Below are 20,495 nucleotides of genomic sequence, written 5' to 3'. Positions count from 1 at the left end.
TAAAAAAGAACCAGTCATAAATAAAGCATACAATAACAGAAAGGAAGACTATATTACAGGGAATGAACGGTAGATTAGATGAAGAGGATTCAACCAGCAATGTAGAAGATAAGGTAACAGAAAACACCCAACCAGAACAACAAAAAGAAAAAAGAATCCAAAAAATTAAGGAGAGTTTAAGGGACCTCTGGGACAATATCAAGTGTACCAACATTCATATTATAGGGGTACCAGAAGGAGAAGAGAGAGAGCAAGGAATTGAATACCTGTTTGAAGAAATAATGACAGAAAACTTCCCTAACCGAAACAAGATAAGCCCAAAGAGGCCAACACCAACACACATCATAATTAAAATGCCAAAGATTAAAGACAAAGAAAGAATCTTTTTTTTTTGAAAGAGGTGAAATCAATTTTAATAATACATTTTCTGTAACCCAGTATATCTAAAATATTCACATTTCAGCATGTTATCAATATAAAAGTGATGGAGGTATTTTCCATTTTGTTATTGTTACTCATACTAAGACTTTTACTCATAACACATCTCAATTTGGGCCAGCTACATTTCAAATGCTCGCTAGCCATATGTGGCTTATGGCTTCCTATTGGACAGAGCAGTTCTAGACTATTCTCCATGTGTTAAAATATAGTATAAGCCCAAGTTATGATCCAAATGTATAGCGAGCCCCTTTTTTCCTGGTGGGAAGAGTTGTTTTGCTTTGTGTTGTTTTGTCTTTTTGGTCAACCGAAATACAGAAATAATTAGGAATGAAATGAAATAGTTAAACTTCCCTTACTGATTTTGTTGACATCTGTAGTTAAGCTCACAGGCTGTATAAACTGACCTCTTATAAATTTTTCTTTCTTCCTCCTCTCACATTTCGGGAAATGGTTGTATTTAGACTCCATCCGCCTTCAGCATCAGTGTCTTGACCATCAGATGGGTCCCAGGTCCAGTCGTCAAACTCCGTTTCCCAAAACCCCTCTTCTTCACTCCTGTATCATCTGTTTGAAATATGGAATGAACTTATTGAACCTTTAAATCTATGGCTTGATGATCTTTCACTGGAAATTTTCTATGGGGTGTGGGGTGGGTTTTACCAGACTTTGACTATGTTTCACGTGATTCAAACATTGAGAGTAGAAAATAACAGTGAGACGTCTCCCTCCCTTTCTTGTCATAGCGTCTTCCACTCGGTCCCCACTCTCCACGACTGGTTGGTTTTATTAGTTCCACGTGGATCCTTCCAGTGTTTCGTTTTGCAAATGCAAGTGAATGTGACTGTGTTCTTATTTTTCTCTTTTTACACAAATACATACCAAACACACTGTCATGGGCACGTTGCTTTCTCCTAACAATATGTAGTAGCAATTGCTGACTCTTGTGTAAGGTGTAGTGTGTGCCCTGTGCTGTTCTAAGAGCTAGGCAAATTTTAACTAATTTGATCTATGGATTAAATACATGCTATATTTTTTAACTTTTGATTTTTTTGGCCAGTCCAGTTTTTCATTATACAATGCCATCTTTGATTCATCTGCCAAATGACAATCATATAATTTCCTTTTTTAAAAAATTGTGGTAAAATATACATAACATAAAATTTGCCATTTTTACATGTATGATTCTGTGGCAATAAGTACATTTCACAATGTTGTGTCACTATACTATTATCTATTTCCAGAAAATTTTTATTAAAATAAACAGAAGCTCTGTATCCATTAAGCAATAACTCCTATCTCTACCTATCTTAACCCCTGGTAACCGTTATTCCATTTTCTGTCTCTGAATTTGCCTACTCTAAGTACCTGATATAAGTGAATCATATAATATTTCTCCTTTTGTGTCTAGCTTATTTCACTTATAGTGTTGCAAGATTCAACAATGTTGTAGCATGCATCAGAATTTCCTTCTTTTTAAAGGCTGAACAATATTCCATTGTATGGATACACCACATTCTGTTTACTCTTTCATCTGTTGATGAACACTTGGGTTGCTTCTACCTTTTAGCTATTGTAAATAATGCTGCTATAAACATTTGTATATAAGTATCTGTTCAAGTCCCTGCTTTTTGTTCTTTTGCATATATATCCAGGCGTGGAATTGCTCGATCATATGGTAATTCTATGTTTAACTTTTTGAGGAACTGCCAAACTTTCCCACAGAGGCTATGCCATTTTACATTCCCACCAGCAATGCACAAGGTCATTTTTCCACCTCTTTGCTAGTTATTTGCCTTTTTGTTACATTAGCCGTCTTAATAAGTATGAGGTGGTCTCTCGTTGTGGTTTCGATTGGCATTTCCCAATGATTAGTGGTGTTGAGCATCTTTTCCTGTGTTTATTGGCCATTTGTATGTCATCTTTGGAGAAACGTCTATTCAAGTTCTTTGCCCATTTTTTTTTACTTGAGTTGCTTGTTTTGTTTTTCTTGTTGAGTTGTAGGAATTCTTTATATATTCTGGGTACTAGACCCCTATCAGATTAGTAAATTTCAAATATTTTCGGCTATTCTGTCGGTTGTCGTTTTTTTATTTTATTTTATTTTTTAAATTTATTGGGGTGACAATTGTTAGTAAAATTACATAGATTTCAGGTGTGCAATTCTGTATCACATCATCCATAAGTCACACTGTGTGTTCACCACCCAGAGTCAGCTCCCCTTCCATCACCATACATTTGATCCCCCTCACCCTCATCCCCCACCCCTCAACCCCCTTACCATCTGATAACCACCAAATTACGTTCCCCAGATTAATTTTCAAACCCATGGCCATCCTGTGGTCACCGACTGCCCTCCAATCCCCTCACCCTCCCCTCCACACCCCCACCACTCCCACCCATCTAGCAACCCTCAGTTTTTCCTCTTTGTCTCCAAAACTGTTTCTGATTAGTTCATTCACTTATTCTTTTCTTTAGATTCCGCAAATAAGTGAGATCATATGGTACTTATCTTTCTCTGTCTGACTTATTTCACTTAACATAATGTTCTCTAGGTCCATCCATGTTGTGGCAAATGGTAAGATTTCTTTCTTCTTTATGGCTGCGTAATACTCCATTGTATAAATGTACCACTGTTTCTTAATCCAGTCATCTACCGATGGGCATTTTGGTTGTTTCCATGTCTTAGCTATTGTGTATAGTGCTGCAATAAACATAGGAGTGCATAAAGATTTTTGAATTGAAGTTTTGGATTTCTTCGGATAGATACCTAGGAGTGGAATTACTGGATCATAGGGTAGTTCCATTTTCAGATTTTTGAGATACCTCCATACTGTTTTCCATAGTGGCTGCACCAATCAGCAATCCCACCAACAGTGCACAAGCGTTCCCTTTTCTCCACATCCGCGCCAGCACTTGTTGTTTGTTGATTTATTGATGATAGCCATTTTGACTGGGGTGAGGTGGTATCTCATTATGGTTTTTATTTGCATTTCTCTGATGGTTAGTGAGGTTGAGCATTTCTTCATATGTCTGTTTGCCATCTGTATGTCCTTTTTAGAAAAATGTCTCTTCAAGTCCTCTGCCCATTTTTTGATTGGATCGTTTGTTTTTTTGAAGTTGAGTTGAGTGCGTTTTTCATAGATTTGTGATATTAATCCCTTATCAGATATATCATTGGCAAATATTTTTTCCCATTCAGTAGGATCCCTTCTTGTTTTATTGATGGTTTCCTTTGCTGTGAAAAAACTTTTTAGTTTGATATAATCCCACATGTTTATTTTTTCTCTTACTTCCCTCGAGCGAGGGTATATATCAGTAAAAATCTTACTCCGGGTAATGTCTGAGAAGTTTCTTCCTATATTTTCTTCTAGGTATTTTATGGTTTCAGATCTTACATTTAAGTCTTTAATCCATTTTGAATTTATTTTTGTATATGGTGTAAGGAGGTGGTCCAGCTTCATTTTTGTGCATGTGTCTGTCCAGGTTTCACAGCACCATTTATTGAATAGACTGTCTTTACTCCATCGTATATTCTTGCTTCCATTGTCGTAGATTAAATGGCCATATAGGCGTGGATTTATTTCTGGACTCTCTATTCTGTTCCATTGATCTATGTGTCTGTTTTTATGCCAGTACCATGCTGTTTTGATTACTGTAGCCTTGTAGTATAATTTGAAGTCAGGTATTGTTATACCTCCCACTTTGTTCTTATTTCTCAAGATTGCCTTGGCTATTCGGGGTCTTTTATGATCCCATATAAATTTTAGGATTATATTTCTCTTTCTGTGAAAAATGACGTTGGCAGTTTGATAGGAATTGCATTGAATATGTATATTGCCTTAGGCAGTATGGACATTTTAACTATATTAATTCTTCCTATCCATGAACATGATATGTGTTTCCATCTATTTATATCTTCCTTCATTCCTTTCTTCAGTGTCTTATAATTTTCTGAGTACAGATCTTTCACTTCTTTGGTTAAATTTATTCCCAGGTATTTTATAGTCTTTGGAGTGATTGTAAATGGGATTGTTTTTTTAATTTCTCCTTCTGATGTTTTATTATTGGTATATACAAATGCAACTGATTTCTGAATATTAATTTTGTATCCTGCTACTTTACTAAATTCATCTATCAGCTCTAATAGCTTCTTGGTGGAGTGTTTAGGGTTCTCTATATATAGTAGCATATCATCTGCATACAATGATAACGTTACTTCCTCCTTACCAATTTGGATGCCTTTTATTTCTTTTTCTTGTCTGATTGCTGTGGCAAGAACTTCCAGCACTATGTTGAATAGAAGCAGAGATAGTGGGCAACCTTGCCTTATTCCTGATCTTAGGGGGAATGGTTTTAGCTTTTCCCCATTGAGTATGATGTTAGCTGTGGGTTTTTCATATATGGCCTTTATTATGTTGAGATATGATCCCTCTATTCCCACTTTCTTAAGGGTTTTTATCATAAATGGCTGTTGGATTTTATCAAATGCTTTTTCTGCATCTATTGATATGATCATGTGATTTTTATTTTTCATTTTGTTAATGTGGTGTATCACATTAATTGATTTGCGGATGTTGAACCACCCTTGCATACCAGGGATGAATCCCACTTGATCATGGTGAATGATCTTTTTAATGTATTGCTGAATTCTGTTCGCTAATATTTTGTTAAGGATTTTTGCATCTATGTTCATTAGAGATATCGGCCTGTAGTTTTCTTTTTTTGTGGTGTCTTTGTCTGATTTTGGGATCAGGGTGATAGTGGCTTCATAAAAAGTGTTTGGGAGTCTTCCTTCCTTCTGGATTTTTTGGAAGAGCTTGAGGAGAATAGGTGATAATTCTTTTTTGAACGTTTTGTAAAATTCACCTGTAAAGCCATCTGGTCCAGGGCTTTTGTTTGTTGGGAGACTGTTGATTACTGATTCAATTTCCGTGGTGGTAATCAGTCTATTCACGTTTTCTGTTTCTTCTTGAGTTAGCCTTGGAAAGTTGTACGCCTCTAGAAAATTGTCCATTTCTTCCAAATTGTCAAATTTGTTGGCATATAGTTGCTCATAGTAACTTCTTAAAACTTTTTGTATTTCTGCGGTGTCCGTTGTCACTTCTCCTCTTTCATTTCTGATTTTATTAATTTGGGTCCTCTCTCTCTCTTTTTTAATGAGTCTGGCTAAAGGTTGGTCGATTTTGTTTATCTTCTCTAAGAACCAACTCTTGGATTCATTGATCTTTTGTATTGTTTTTCTGGTTTCTATTTCATTTATTTCTGCTCTGATCTTTATTATCTCCTTCCTTGTGCTCCCTTTGGGCTTATTTTGCTGTTCTTTTTCCAAATCCCTTAAATGTGAAGATAAACTGTTGATTAGTGATGTTTCTTGTTTCTTTAGGTAGGCCTGCAAAGCTATGAATTTCCCTCTTAGGACTGCTTTCGTGGCATCCCATAGATTTTGGGTCGTCGTGTTTTCATTTTCGTTTGTCTCGAGATATCTTTTGATTTCTTCCTTGATCTCCTGCTTGACCCATTCATTATTTAGTAATACGTTATTCAGCCTCCATGAATTCGTGTGTCTTCCAGGTTTTTTCCTGTAGTTCATTTCTAATTTCATAGCATTGTGATCAGAGAAGACAATTGGCATGATTTCAATTTTCTTAAATTTATCAAGACTTGATTTGTGGCCTAACATATGATCTATCTTGGAAAATGTTCCATGTGCGCTTGAGAAAAACGTGTATTTTGCAGCATTGGGGTGAAATGTTCTGAAAATATCGATTAAATCTAAGTGGTCCAATGTATCTTTTAAGGCTGTTGTTTCCATATTGATTTTCTGTCTGGAAGACCTGTCCCTTGTTGTCAGAGGTGTGTTGAAGTCCCCTACTATAATAGTGTTACTGTTGATCTCTGTCTTTATGTCAGTCAGTACCTGTTTCATATATTTAGGTGCTCCTATGTTGGGTGCATAGATGTTTACTAGGGTTATGTCCTCTTGTCGGATTGATCCCTTTATTATTATATAGTGCCCATCTTTATCTTTTAATATGTTCTTCATTTTAAAGTCTATTTTGTCAGATATAAGTATTGCAACTCCAGCTTTTTTCTCGTTTCCATTTGCATGAAATATCTTACTCTAACCCTTCACTTTCAGCCTGTGTGTGTCTTTTGTTCTGAGGTGAGTCTCTTGTATACAGCATATACAAGGGTCTTGCTTTCTTATCCAGTCAGCCACCCTATGTCTCTTGATTGGAGCATTTAATCCATTTACATTTAAAGTGATTATTGATAGGTACATAGTTATTGCCATTTTTAAATTTGCAGTTAGGTTGTTTTGATCTTTCTTCTATTTACAGAAGTCCTTTTAGTATTTCTTGCAATGCTGGCTTGGTGGTAATAAATTCCTTTAGCTTATTTTTTTCTGGAAAGCTCTTTATCTCTCCATCAACTTTAAATGATAGCCTTGCTGGAGAAAGCAATCTAGGTTGTAGGCCTTTGTTTTCCATCACTTTGAGTATGTCCTGCCACTCCCTCCTGGCCTTCAATGTTTCTGTAGAAAAATCATTTGATAGTCTTATGGGGGTTCCCTTGTATGTAACCCTCCGTCTTTCTCTTGCTGCTTTTAGGATTCTCTCTTTGTCTTTAAGCTTTGCCATTTTAACTATAATGTGTCTTGGTGTGGACCTGTTTGGGTTAATCCTGGTTGGAACTCTCTGCACTTCCTGGGCTTGTATGTTGGTTTCCTTCATCAGGTTGGGGCAGTTTTCAGACATTATTACTTCAAATATGTTCTCAATCCCTTGCTTACTCTCTTCACCTTCTGGTATTCCTATGATGCGCATGTTGTTGCGCTTGATGTTATCCCAGAGGTCTCTTAAAAATATGGAACGCTTCACGAATATGCGTGTCATCTTTGCGCAGGGGCCATGCTAATCTTCTCTGTATCGTTCCAATTTTAGTATATGTGCTGCCGAAGCGAGCACAAGACAAAGAAAGAATCTTAAAAGCAGAAAGGGCTGGCCTGGTGGCTCAGGTGTTTGGAGCTCAGTGCTCCTGACTCCGAGGTTGCTGGTTCGATTCCCACATGGGCCAGTAGCTGTGCCCTCTACAGCTAAGATTGTGAACAATGGCTCTCCCTGGAGCTGGGCTGCCGTGTGCTGCCATGGGCTTCCAGGAGCAGCCGGTGGCCAGCATGAGTGGCCAGCAGTGAGCAAAAGCTGCCGTGAGCTGCTGTGAGAGGCCAATCGACGACTGGCAGCCAACTGCCTCAGCTGGGGGGAGTGCAAGGTTCATAAAACCAGCATGGGCCAGGGAACTGTTGCCTACACAATTAGACGGAGAAACAATGGCTTGAACCAGAGTGGGGGTGGGGAGGGGAAGCAGAAGAAAGGGAAAAAAATGCAGCAAGAGAAAAGCAGTTAGTTACTTATAAGGGAGCCCCCATAAGACTGTCAGCTGATTTCTCAACAGAAACTTTGCCGGCAAGAAGGGAGTGGCAGGAAATATTCAAAGTGATGAAAAGCAATGACATACAATCAAGATTGGTCTATCTAGCCTGGGATGATGATGATGATAATAATAATACTGCAAACAGTTTCATAGCACTTATTACATGCCAGGCTCTGTTGTAAGTACTTTTGTGGGTTAATTTGCTTAATCCTATGTAATAGGATTATATCTAATTCCCACTATAGAGATAAACAACAACAAACAATAATATCAGCAGGCACTTTTAGAGCACTGATATTTACCAGGCCCTTGTAAATACTCTACATGTATCAACTTATTTAATTCTCACAATAACCCTGTGATGGAAAACTATTTTTTTCTCTGTTTAAAAGAGGTATGGAGAGAATAGAGGCCTACGTCATAGGAGCTTCCCAGACAAGAAAAAGCTGAAAGAGTTCATCACCACCAAACCAGTATTACAAAGAATCTTAGAGGAACTTCTTTAAGATGGGAGGTGGGTTAAGGATGGGTGAAAGGGGAAGAGATTAAGAAGTACAAATTAGTTGTTATACAGTAGTCATGGGATGTGGGGTATAGCATAAAGAATATTGTCAATAATATTATAATAATTAGATTTGGTGCCAGATAGGTACTGATCTATCAGGGTGATAGATGGGAATGGGGTTAGAGGCAAGGTGAAAAAGATGAAGGCATTAAAAAACACAAATTGGTAGTTAATAAAGTATGGGGAATATAATCAACAAGGTTGTAAAGGTCATGTAAGGTGCCAGATGAGCACTGGACTTATCAGGGGGATCATGTCGTAGACTGTCTGACCAATACACTATACACCTGAAGCTGAAGTAGAATAATATTGAATGTCAACTTTAACTAAATATATAGGTATATATAGTCATGGGATGTGGAGTACAACATAGGGAAAACAGTCGATGGTATTTGGAACAGCTATATAAGATGACAGAGGGGTAGTAGCCTGGGGGGTGGGTTATAACTTTATGAGGGGTTTAAATGTCTAACTATTATGTTGCTTTGTATACCTGAAACTAATAAAAAGATAAATTAAAAAAAAAAAGAACAGGGCCGGCCCAGTGGCTCAAGTGGTTGGAGCACCGTGCTCCTAACTCTGAAGGCTGCCGGTTTGATTCCCACATGGGCCAGTGGGCTCTCAACCACAAGGTTGCCGGTTCAACTCCTCGAGTCCCACAAGGGATGGTGGGCAGTGTCCCCTGCAACTAAGATTGAACACAGTACCTTGAGCTGAGCTGCGGCTGAGCTCCCGGATGGCTCAGTTGGTTGGAGCGTGTCCTCTCAACCACAAGGTTGCCAGTTCGACTCCGGCAAGGGATGGTGGGCTGTGCCCCCTGCAACTAGCAACGGCAACTGGACATGGAGCTGAGCTGTGCCCTCCACAGCTAAGACTGAAAGGACAACAACTTGACTTGGAAAAAGTCCTGCAAGTACATACTGTTCCCCAATAAAGTCCTGTTCCCCTTCCCCAGTAAAATCTTTAAAAAAAAAAAAAAAGAAACATGACTAAGCCTAAAGAACCATCAGAAACACCATCTCTTTTTCATTTTGTCCACATTGTCTTGTATGGATGGGGGAATAGAGGCGAGATAGTCTCCAAAAGGAAAAACTGACTGAAAATATGTATTCTATTTGCATAATCAAAGTAAGATCTAAAAAGCTACTAGGATATCAAGTCAATCAAAGGCCCACTACCATAGTAATGGGATAGATTATTTTTCCAGGAAGTTTCATGCTAGTTACTCTTGATGGATGAGGCTTTTAATGTGCATCTATCTTACATAGGATTGGCTTTGAACTGGGTGAGACTGGGCCCATAAGAGAGAGTCACCAATGTGTGCTTCCTGGCTGAGAGAAGGTAAGGGCTGATGAGATGGTTGTCAGAATGACTAGGGCTCTCTAGGGCTGATTTTCTATAACTAATGTGGAAAGCAGATTTATAGTAGGTTTGGATTTTTTTCCTGTGTCATCTGTAATCACCTGTAAATAATCATATTAATTCCCTTTTGTTGCTCTCATTTGTTTACCTGCCTTTCTCTCTCATTAGTGTCTGTGATTGACACTAATTAGTGTCTATGATTGACATTGAGAAGGAGCTCAAAATGAGGAATAGATCCAGGACTTGGGGCAGATGGAACATAAGCACGGTCTTCAGGCTTTTATAATAAAATTGCTTTGTGGTTCTCCTGAAGAATTAATAATACCTAGAGGAAAACTTTTATTTAACTCATCATGAGAAAAATCTGAAAACAGAATAGGTTGTCCCAGAAAACATAAACTATCTATAACTATATGTGTTTAGTTATATGGCCCATTAATTCATATTCCAATATTTATGTTGGTTGATCATTAATTTTTTTTTTGTCACAGAGTCTCAAAATTGCAAAAATATTCTAATCGCTGTTAGGAAAAAAGTGCTAAATACTTTTTAAAATACCAGCAGTAGCTCTGTCAGACTGAGGGCCCTTGCGCATGCTGAGGGACAGGTAGGACACTTGAGCTGTGGACTTCCATAGGACACAACAAAGCTGTAATGGCCTGTCATTCTTCACATATCATAAATGAGAAATTTAACAAAGAGGACAGGTGATGGCAGCCAAAAAATTGAATCCACAGGGAAAAAGCTTTGTAAGCCTGGCTGCCCTTTCTGCATCCTTCCTGAATGTTCGTGTTGTGCTGGAAGTAAATCTGGCCCTGGCTGACCTATGTCCCTGATGGTGCTCTGCCTTGGAACTTCAATTAGTGCTTCTATGGACTCTTCTGGAACCATGCTTACAAAAGAGCATTGCAGTGCAGAGGCTAAGAGCATGGACTTTGGAAGCATTCAGACCTGATTACAGTTGCAACTCATCCCCTTAATAGCCATGTGACCTTGAGCAAGATACTTTGACCCTTTGGGGTAGTTTTGTTGAACAAGATTTATATAACTCTTTTTTTTTGCTGGAACAATCAATATTTATTTGTTTTTTATTAAACATATATTTAACTAATTTAATCTTGCTTAGTCCACTTTCATGTTCCTCTTTTAAATGGGAAATGAAAAGTGAAAGCAAAGCAAGTAACTATAGGGTGACTCCTCAGATAAGCACCAAGCAGGGGAGGTCAGCTCATTTCCTAATGTTAATTAGCCTTAATTAGTTTTTCAGTGTCGCAAAACTGGTTCCCTAGACATCTCTGATCCTAAACCTAGGCCCTATGAAATACAGACATTCCCATGTAAAGCCTGTATTCTGGTAACATAATGGCTCAGTAGAGGGCCCAGGAGATGAGAGTTAAAGGGCTGTCTGAGGAACTGTTCTGGGTTGGGAAGTTTCACAGGGGTTACTGGACATCACAACACTGTGCTACCTCTCCACGGAGGATATTATCCTAATGTCAAGATGAGAGCTCTCTCAATAAAGTCATGTGCACAGTTTACAACAGTTTCTTGAATAACATTGTTTTATTCAATGTTGTTTTATTATAATTGTTGTCAAGCAAAAAAAAAATTGATGTCTGGCTGGGGCCACAATCTATGCAGAGTTTGCACATTCGCTCCACGTCTGTGTGGGTTTTTCACTGGGTATTCCAGTTTCCTCCTACATCCCAAAGATGTGCATGTTAGGTTAACTGGTGTCTCTAAATTTTCCCAGTCTGAGTGAGTGTGGGTGTGTGGGCGTACGAGTGCACCCTGTGATAGAACAGCATCCTGTCCGAGGTTGGGTCCTGCCCTGTGTCCTGAGCTGCTAGGATAGGCTCTGGCCACCCATGATCCTGAACTGCAATAAATTGATTGGAAAATAATGATCTTGTTTTTATTAATCTTTCCTAAATGTATGTATATATAGCTCACATATTTCAATGTTTAAGATTAGAAGTGTTTGGGGTATTTATTTAGAAGTTTGGTGATGTTTTTGTGACCAGAAATATGCCATAGGAACTTAACTTTTGTTTCTATCAATTAGCTTATGGTAAAATTGGTTTCATTCTATGCCTTTTTGCTTAAAGTCTCAGTGTCCAAAAATCTATCGTTAAGTGAGGACTTAACTGCATTGGTGTATTCTTCCTACTTAGCCATGGGGATGATATACTGTCAAATTCCAAATCTTCCTCACCAAGGAGATGAACATTTCCATTAATCTGTTTGAATAAGAGAATTGTTTCTGTTTTATCCAGCTCAGATTTCTCTTTATTCAGGGACTAGAGATCCTCTTTGGAGTGTCCACACCATTCCTGTTCCATGTGGTCTGGGTGGAGGTGTCAGTTTCCATTCTTCAGTTCCTTACTCCTCTATTATTTACTGAAGAAAGCCACCTGTTCTTGAAAAGAGTTTGGAAATGGAATACAGAGGTGATAGTGACATAAGGGGAAGACTAAGATTATGTAGAAGGAGAGCAGACTGAATATCCTCTGGCACACCTCTCGCTCAGTGCTCTCAAAACTGGTAGTAAATTTTTTTACTATTTATTTATTTATTTTTTATTTATTTATCTTAACATTCAATATTATTTTATACTAATTTCAGGTTACAGCATAGTGGTTAGACATTTGTTTAATTTAATAAGTGATCCCCCTGACTAGTCTAGTACTCACCTATTAGTATGCATAGGTATTACCATATTATTTACTATATTCTCTATGCTTTACTTTACATCCTCATGACTATTTTGTAACTACTAATTTGTACGTTGTAACACCTTCACCTTTTCCACCTTGTCCCCCAACCCCCTCCCATCTATCACTCTGATAAATCTAATACCCACCTGACCCCATACATAATTATTATAATATTATTGACTATATTCCTTATGCTATATTCTACCAACCCATGACTACTGTATAATAACTAATTTGTACTTTTTAATCCCTTCCCCTTTCTCTTTCTCCCCCAATCCTCCTCCCATCTGGCAAGCATCAAAATGCTCTCTGTATCTTTGAGTTTGTTTCTGTTTTATTTGATTGTTTTGTTCTTTAAATTCCACATATAAGCAAAATCACATTGCATCTGTCTTCTTCTGTCTGACTCCACTCAGCACAATACCCACCCCCCACCCCAGGTCCATCCATCCCACTGCAGATGACAAGAACCTATACCTATTGATGGCTGAACAATATTCCATTGTATATATGTACCACCTACTTTTTATTCATTTATACATCAACAGACACCCAGGTTGCCTCCATATCTTAGCCATTGTAAACAGTGCTGCAAAGAACATATGGATGCACATGACCCTTCAAAGTAGTGTTTTGGTTTCTTTGGATAAATACCCAGAAGTGGGATTACTGGGTCCTTCTTTGTCTCTTGTTATAGCCTTTGTTTTAAAGTCTATTTTGCCTGGTATAAGTATTTCTACCTCAGCTATTTTTTGTTTGTTTCCATTTTCATGAAATATCTTTTCCCCATCCATTTGCTTTCAATCTGTGTGTGCCTTTCAATCTGAAGTGAGTCTCTTATAGGCAGCATATGTAAGGATCTTTTTTTCTTATCCATCAGCCACTCTTTTGATTGGAGCATTTGATCCATTTACACTTAAAGTAATTATTGATAGATATGTAGTTATTGTTATTTTATTATTCATATTTTTGATGTTCTTTGTTTTCTTCTTCTTCTTCTTAAAGAAGTCCCTCTAACATTTCTTGTACTACTGGTTTAGTGGTTATGAACTCCTTTAGCTTTTCTTGTCTGTGAAGCTCTTTATCTGTCCTTCAATTCTAAATAATAGCTTTGCTGGGTAGAGTAATCTTGGTTGTAGGTACTTACTTTTCATCACTTTGTATATTTCCTGCCAATCCCTTCTAGCCTGCAAAGTTTTTGTTGAGAAATCAGCTGATAGTCTTCTTTGTAGGTAACTAACTGCTTTTCTCTTGCTGCTTTTAAGATTCTCCCTTTTCTTTAACCTTTGGCATTTTAATTATGGTGTTTCTGAATGTGGGCCTCTGGGTTCATCTTGTTTGACACTCTCTGCACTTTCTGGGCTTTTATATCTAATTCCTGCACCAGGTTAGGGAAGTTTTTCATCATTATTTCTTCAAATAGTTTTTGAATTCCTTACACTTACACTCTCCGCTCCTTCTGGCACCCCTATGATGTGAATGTTGTTGTGTTTGATGTTGTCCCAGAGGTCCCTTAAGCTATCCTCACTTTTTTAAATTCTATTTTCTTTTTGCTGTTCTGATTGGGTGTTTTCTGCTACCTTATCTTCAAATTGCTGATTTGGACCTCTGCTTCATCTAATCTACTGTTGATTTTCTCTAAAGTGTTCTTTATTTCAGTTATTGTTTTCTCATTTCTGACATCCTTTTTTCTGTTTTCTATGTCCATTTTTATGTTTTCTATCTCTTTGTTGAACTTCTCAGTGAGATCTTTGATCATCCTTATAACTAGTGTTATTTTTTTTATTAATTAATTAATTTATTTTTAATTTATTGGGGTGACAATAGTTAGTAAAATTACATAGATTTCAGGTGTACAATTCTGTATCACATCATCTATAAATTACATTGTGTGTTCACCACCCAGAGTCAGTTCTCCTTCCATCACCATATATTTGATCCCCCTTATCCTCATCTCCCACCCCCCAACCCCCTTATCCTCATCTCCCACCCCCCAACCCCCTTATCCTCTGGTAACCACTAAATTACGTTCCCCAGATTAATTTTCAAAACCCCGTGGCCATCTTGTGGTTACTAATTGTTTTCTAATCCCCTCACCTTCCCCCTTACCCCCACCCCCCCGCCCATCTAGCAACCCTCAGTTTTTCCTCTTTGTCTCCAAAACTGTTTCTGATTAGCTCATTCACTAATTCTTTTCTTTAGATTCCACATATAAGTGAGATCATATGGTACTTATCTTTCTCTGTCTGACTTATTTCACTTAACATAATGTTTTCTAGGTCCATCCATGTTGTGGCAAATGTTAAGATTTCTTTCTTCTTTATGGCTGCGTAATACTCCATTGTATAAATGTACCACTGTTTCTTAATCCAGTCATCTACCGATGGCCATTTCGGTTTTTTCCATGTCTTAGCTATTGTGTATAGTGCTGCAATAAACATAGGAGTGCATAAAGATTTTTGAATTGGAGTTTTGGATATCTTCGGGTAGATACCTAGGAGTGAAATTACTGGATCATAGGGTAGTTCCATTTTCAGATTTTTGAGATACCTCCATACTGTTTTCCATAGTGGCTGCACCAATCTGCAATCCCACCAACAGTGCACAAGCGTTCCTTTTTCTCCACATCCACGCCAGCATTTGTTGTTTGTTGATTTATTGATGATAGCCATTTTGACTGGGGTGAGGTGGTATCTCATTGTGGTTTTTATTTGCATTTCTCTGATGGTTAGTGAGGTTGAGCATTTCTTCATATGTCTGTTTGCCATCTGTATGTCTTTTTTAGACAAATGTCTCTTCAAGTCCTCTGCCCATTTTTTAATTGGGTCTTTTGTTTTTTTGGAGTTGAGTTGAGTGAGTTTTTTTTATAGATTTGTGATATTAATCCTTTATCAGATATATCATTGGCAAATATCTTTTCCCATTCAGTAGGATCCCTTTTTGTTTTATTGATGGTTTCCTTTGCTGTGAAAAAACTTTTTAGTTTGATATAATCCCACATGTTTATATTTTCTCTTACTTCCCTTGCGCGAGGGGATATATCAGTAAAAATCTTACTCCGGGTAATGTCTGTGAAGTTTCTTCCTATATTTTCTTCTAGGTATTTTGTGGTTTCAGATCTTACATTTAAGTCTTTAAGCCATTTTGAATTTATTTTTGTATATGGTGTAAGGAGGTGGTCCAGCTTCATTTTTTTGCATGTGTCTGTCCAGGTTTCACAGCACCATTTATTGAATAGACTGTCTTTACCCCATCGTACATTCTTGCTTCCATTGTCGTAGATTAAATGGCCATATAGGCATGGATTTATTTCTGGACTCTCTATTCTATTCCATTGATCTATGTGTCTGTTTTTATGCCAGTACCATGCTGTTTTGATTACTGCAGCCTTGTAGTATAATTTGATGTCAAGTATTGTTATACCTCCCACTTTGTTTTTATTTCTCAAGATTGCTGAGGCTATACGGGGTCTTTTATGGTCCCATATAAATTTTAGGATTATATGTTCTATTTCTGTGATAAATGTCATTGGCAGTTTGATAGGAATTGCATTGAATATGTATATTGCCTTAGGCAGTATGGACATTTTAACTATATTAATTCTTCCTATCCATGAACATGATATGTGTTTCCATCTATTTCTATCTTCTTTCATTCTTTTCTTCAGTGTCTTATAATTTTCTGAGTACAGATCTTTCACTTCTTTGGTTAAATTTATTCCCAGGTATTTTATAGTCTTTGGAGCAATTGTAAATGGGATTTTTTTTTTTAATTTCTCCTTCTGATGTTTTATTATTGGTATATACAAATGCAACTGATTTCTGAATATTAATTTTGTATCCTGCTACTTTACTAAATTCATCTATCAGCTCTAATAGCTTCTTGGTGGAGTGTTTAGGGTTCTCTATATATAGTATCATATCATCTGCATATCATGATAATTTTACTTCCTCCTTACCTATTTGGATGCCTTTTATTTCTTTTTCTTGTCTGATTGCTGTGGCTATAACTAGTGTTTTGAATTCTGCATCTGGTAGATTGGTTGCCAGGATTGGTTTAATTCCTTTGTTCTGTTTAGCACTTTGTTCTGTTCTTTCAGTTGTTATATGTTTCTTTGTCGCCCCATTTTTGCTGCCTCCCTATTTTTGTTTCTATGTATTTGGTAAAGTTACTATGTCTCCCAGTCTTAGTAGAGTGGCCTTACGTAGTAGGAGTCCAGTTTCCCTGATCACCTGAGTTTGGTGCTGCACGTGTCTCCTTTCTGTTGGTTTTGTGTTCCCTCCTGTTGTAGTTCAGCTTTGGTTACTGTTTGCACATCAATGAGAGGGATTTACTCAGGCTGATGGGCTGGGGGGACTCATCTTGACAACAGTGGGGGGAAGTGTTGTGCAGGGGCTGACCTTATGGATCTGAATTCACTTTAGCAGGGCTCTGGTGCCTGCCCAACTGCCCTTTGGGTGTTTCATCTGTGGAGGTGACCAGGTGGTTCTCTGGCACAGTCTGAAGCCAGCCACTGGGTGTTCTGGCCCCAGGGACTCCTGAGAAGATCCCCATCCCAGGCCAACTTCAGCCTCTACCTGTGCCCTGCAGGGGCCACATGGCATGCATCACAAAGCAATCCACAGATGACTTTCACACACACTGGGCTTGAAGGTGACTGGTAGAGGCTAAGCTGCAAACCAAGCCCAGCTGCCACTAATGTCAGGCTTGAGGCTACTTAGCAAGAGGTATGAGGTATGCCAAGGCCAGATGCTGCTTACTTAAGGTTTGTCAACGTTTGACAAATTTTAGGAAAGTCCAAAGCATGAGCCAAGACGGGACACTTGTATGGAAAAGCCACTGAAAGTGGCTTGGGTGGGCCCAAATTTGGGTGGAGTGGGGTCTCAGGGGTACACCAGGGCAAGATGAACAGTGTTAACCAGGTTGAAAGAGACTCAGATATAGGGACCGCCTCTGCCTGCATACTGGGAGTGGGGAGGGCTCAACACATAAATAATAGATTCTGTCAGCACTTCTGTCTAGGAGGAAACTGCCCCTCCAGTCCTTGCCCTGAAGCCAGACTATGGGGTTCCTCCCTGTATGTTTCTGGCACCTTTTGAACTGCTGCCCCTCCACTGAAGCTCAGAGGAGTGAGTAAATCCATGCACAGGTCCTTTAAGAGGAGTGCTTGGGACTCCAGCAGCCCTCCATCTCACTCAGACACAATCTGCTCGGCTTTCACAACCAGGAGTTATGAGAACTTCTCTTTTTCGCATTGGAACCCTGGGTTGGGGAACCTGGGTATGGGGCTGGGACCCTTCACCCCTCCAGTGTACCTCTACAACTAAAAGATCTCTCCCAATTTTTGACTGCCACATACAGGTGTGGAACCAGTCTGTTCTGTGTCTCTGCCTCTCCTACTAGTCTCAATGTAGCTTCTTCTGTTATAGGACTTCTGTTCAGCTAGAGTGTAGGTGATTCTCAATGATGGTTGTTCTGTAAATTAGTTGTAATTTTGATGTGGTCATGAGAGGATGCAAGCACAGCATTTACCTACTTCACCACCTCCACCATAAATCTTATCAATAATTATTTTAAATGTTAATGGACTAAATTCTCCAACTAAAAGCATAGAGTGGCTGAATGGATTTTAAAAACATGACCCAAATATATACTGCCTCCAAGACCAAATTCAGCTGTAAGGGCACACAAAGGCTAAAATTGAAGGGCTGAAAAAAGATGTTTTATGCAAATGGAAACCAAAAGAAAGTAAATATACCTATATTTATATTAAACAAAACAGACCTTAAGCCAAAAACTAACAAGAGACAACGGAGGTTTTTATATAATGAAAAAGTAATTGATTCAATGTACACCCAACATTGGAGCACCTAAATACATAATCAAATATATACTCAAATATTACCATATTTGAGAGAGAATTAAACAGCAAAACAATAATATTAGGGGACTTCAATACCTCTCTTTCAACAATGGATAACCATCGAGACAGAAAATATATATGGAAACATTGGATTTAAACTACATGTTGGACTTCTGGTCAAGATGGCAGGGTAGGTAAATGCTGTGCTTACCTCCTTCCATGACCACAACTAAATTATAGAACAACCACCCCTGAAAACCACCTGAAGACTAACTGGCCAGAACTCCTATAACTAAAGATGTAAAGAAACTAAAGATATTTAGAACCACAGAAGGGGTGGAGACATGAAACTGGCTGGTTCCACAGCCATGTGTGGTGGTTAAGAATCAGGAGGGATATCTCAGCTGTGGAGTTTCCCCTCCTAAGGAATGCAGTGTCCCAGCCCTACACTGGGCTCCCCAACCCAAGTCACCAATGTTAGGAAGAGGATTCCCCACAACATCTGTCTGTGCAAATCAGTGAGGATTCTGTCTGGGTGAGAGACAGTGGACTGATGGAGTCCTAGGTGTTCCTCTTAAAAGGCTCCCCCACACATACTTACTTGCAGATGAACTCATTCACCCTGAGCTTCAGCTCTGGGGTAGCAACTCAAAATGTGCTAGGTACTAATGAGGAGGAACTGAATTGTCTGGCTCCAAGGCTAGGGCTGGTGGGGCATCTCTGGGCAGACAGCTGCCATTGTTTCTTTGTTGAACCCTCCTCCTACCCAGCTCCAGCTGGGTAGGAGGAGGTCGCTGCCAAATCTGAGACACAGGTCGCTGCCAAATCTGAGTCTCCATCAAACTGAGTAATATTACTCACCCCACCTTGGTGATTCCCTGAGAACCTGCCCCACCCAACTCACACAGCCTCAAAGCTCTTTAGTGTCTGTTCCTCACAAACAGCTGACCTCAGATGATATTGTAGGCTTCCCTAAAATCTCTGAAGGGCCCACACACCCCAAACAAGTGTCCTCCAGCTTGGCACTAGGTGGCAGCCAACCTTGGTTCACAACATAGCCTCTCCCAGGCTCCTCCAAGTCTAGCACAGACAGCTTACTTTGTAGCTCCTACCAGGTGGCCCTGGCCAGTCACAGGGAGCAGCTGACCTGGGCCTTTAGTGGTCCCCCTCCCAAAAGACCCCAGAATCAACAAAGCCAGTGGCTGGCTTCAGACCACACCAGAGCAGGACCCAATTAGTTCCACAAATGACATGCTCAAATGTGAACTCAGAAGGCACCCAAGCCCTGCTACAGCAAATCCTATTCGGTGGAATCAACCCACACACAGCACTTCATCTGCTGTAGTCATGGCTAGTTCTCATAGTCAGTAGCCTGAGGGTCAATCCCCCTTACTGATGTGCCAGTAACAATCCAGGCTCAACTACAACAGGAGGGAACACACAACCCACACAAAGGACACCCCTGAAACATCCAGCTCAGGTGACCAGGAAGACTGCACCACAGGGCTTCACAGGACACCTACTACATAAACTCACACTGCCAAAACTGGGAGAAATAGCAGATCAACCTAATACATAGAAACAAACAGAAGGAGTTAGCTAAAATGAAGAGACAAAAAAAAAAAAAAAAAAAAAGTCCCAAATGAAAGAAAAGGAGAAAACTTCAAAAAAGAACTAATCAAAATGGAGGCAGGCGATCTACAGATGCAGAGTTCAAAACACTGGTTATAAGGATGATCAATGAACTTAAGGGAAGAATAGATTAACTCAGTGTGAATTTACAAAAAGAGATAGAACCATAAAAAAAAAATCAATCAGAATAGAAGAATGTGGGCCAGCCCAGTGGCTTAGGTGGTTGGAGTTCCATGCTCCTAGCACCGAGGTCGCTGGTTTGATTCCCACAGGGGCCAGTGAGCTGTGCCCTCTACAGCTAAGATTGTGAACAATGGCTCTCCCTGGAGCTGGGCTACCATCAGCAGCCAGAGGTCGGTGTGATCTGCCACGGGATGCTGATTGCTGCTGTGAGCTACCAGGAGTTGCCAGTGGCCAGCATGAGTGGCCAGCAGTCAGCATGAGTGGCCGGCAGCCATCGTGAGCGGCTGGCAGCCAAAAG

The 20,495-nt window shown here is 39.2% G+C and overlaps 1 non-coding gene across 1 annotated transcript; it reads right to left on the bottom strand.

Moving 5' to 3' along the window:
* Window positions 1-7,302: 7,302 nt before the first annotated feature.
* On the bottom strand, window positions 7,303-7,409 carry LOC117015480 (U6 spliceosomal RNA). Its single transcript, XR_004421719.1, has one exon. It is a non-coding gene; the product is annotated as a U6 spliceosomal RNA (small nuclear RNA).
* Window positions 7,410-20,495: the final 13,086 nt, after the last annotated feature.

Source organism: Rhinolophus ferrumequinum, chromosome 22 (genome assembly GCF_004115265.2).
Source record: "Rhinolophus ferrumequinum isolate MPI-CBG mRhiFer1 chromosome 22, mRhiFer1_v1.p, whole genome shotgun sequence".
NCBI classification, from domain to species: Eukaryota; Metazoa; Chordata; class Mammalia; order Chiroptera; family Rhinolophidae; genus Rhinolophus; species Rhinolophus ferrumequinum.
Note: the sequence above shows the minus strand (reverse complement) of the source record. Positions and strands in the feature narration are given on the sequence as shown.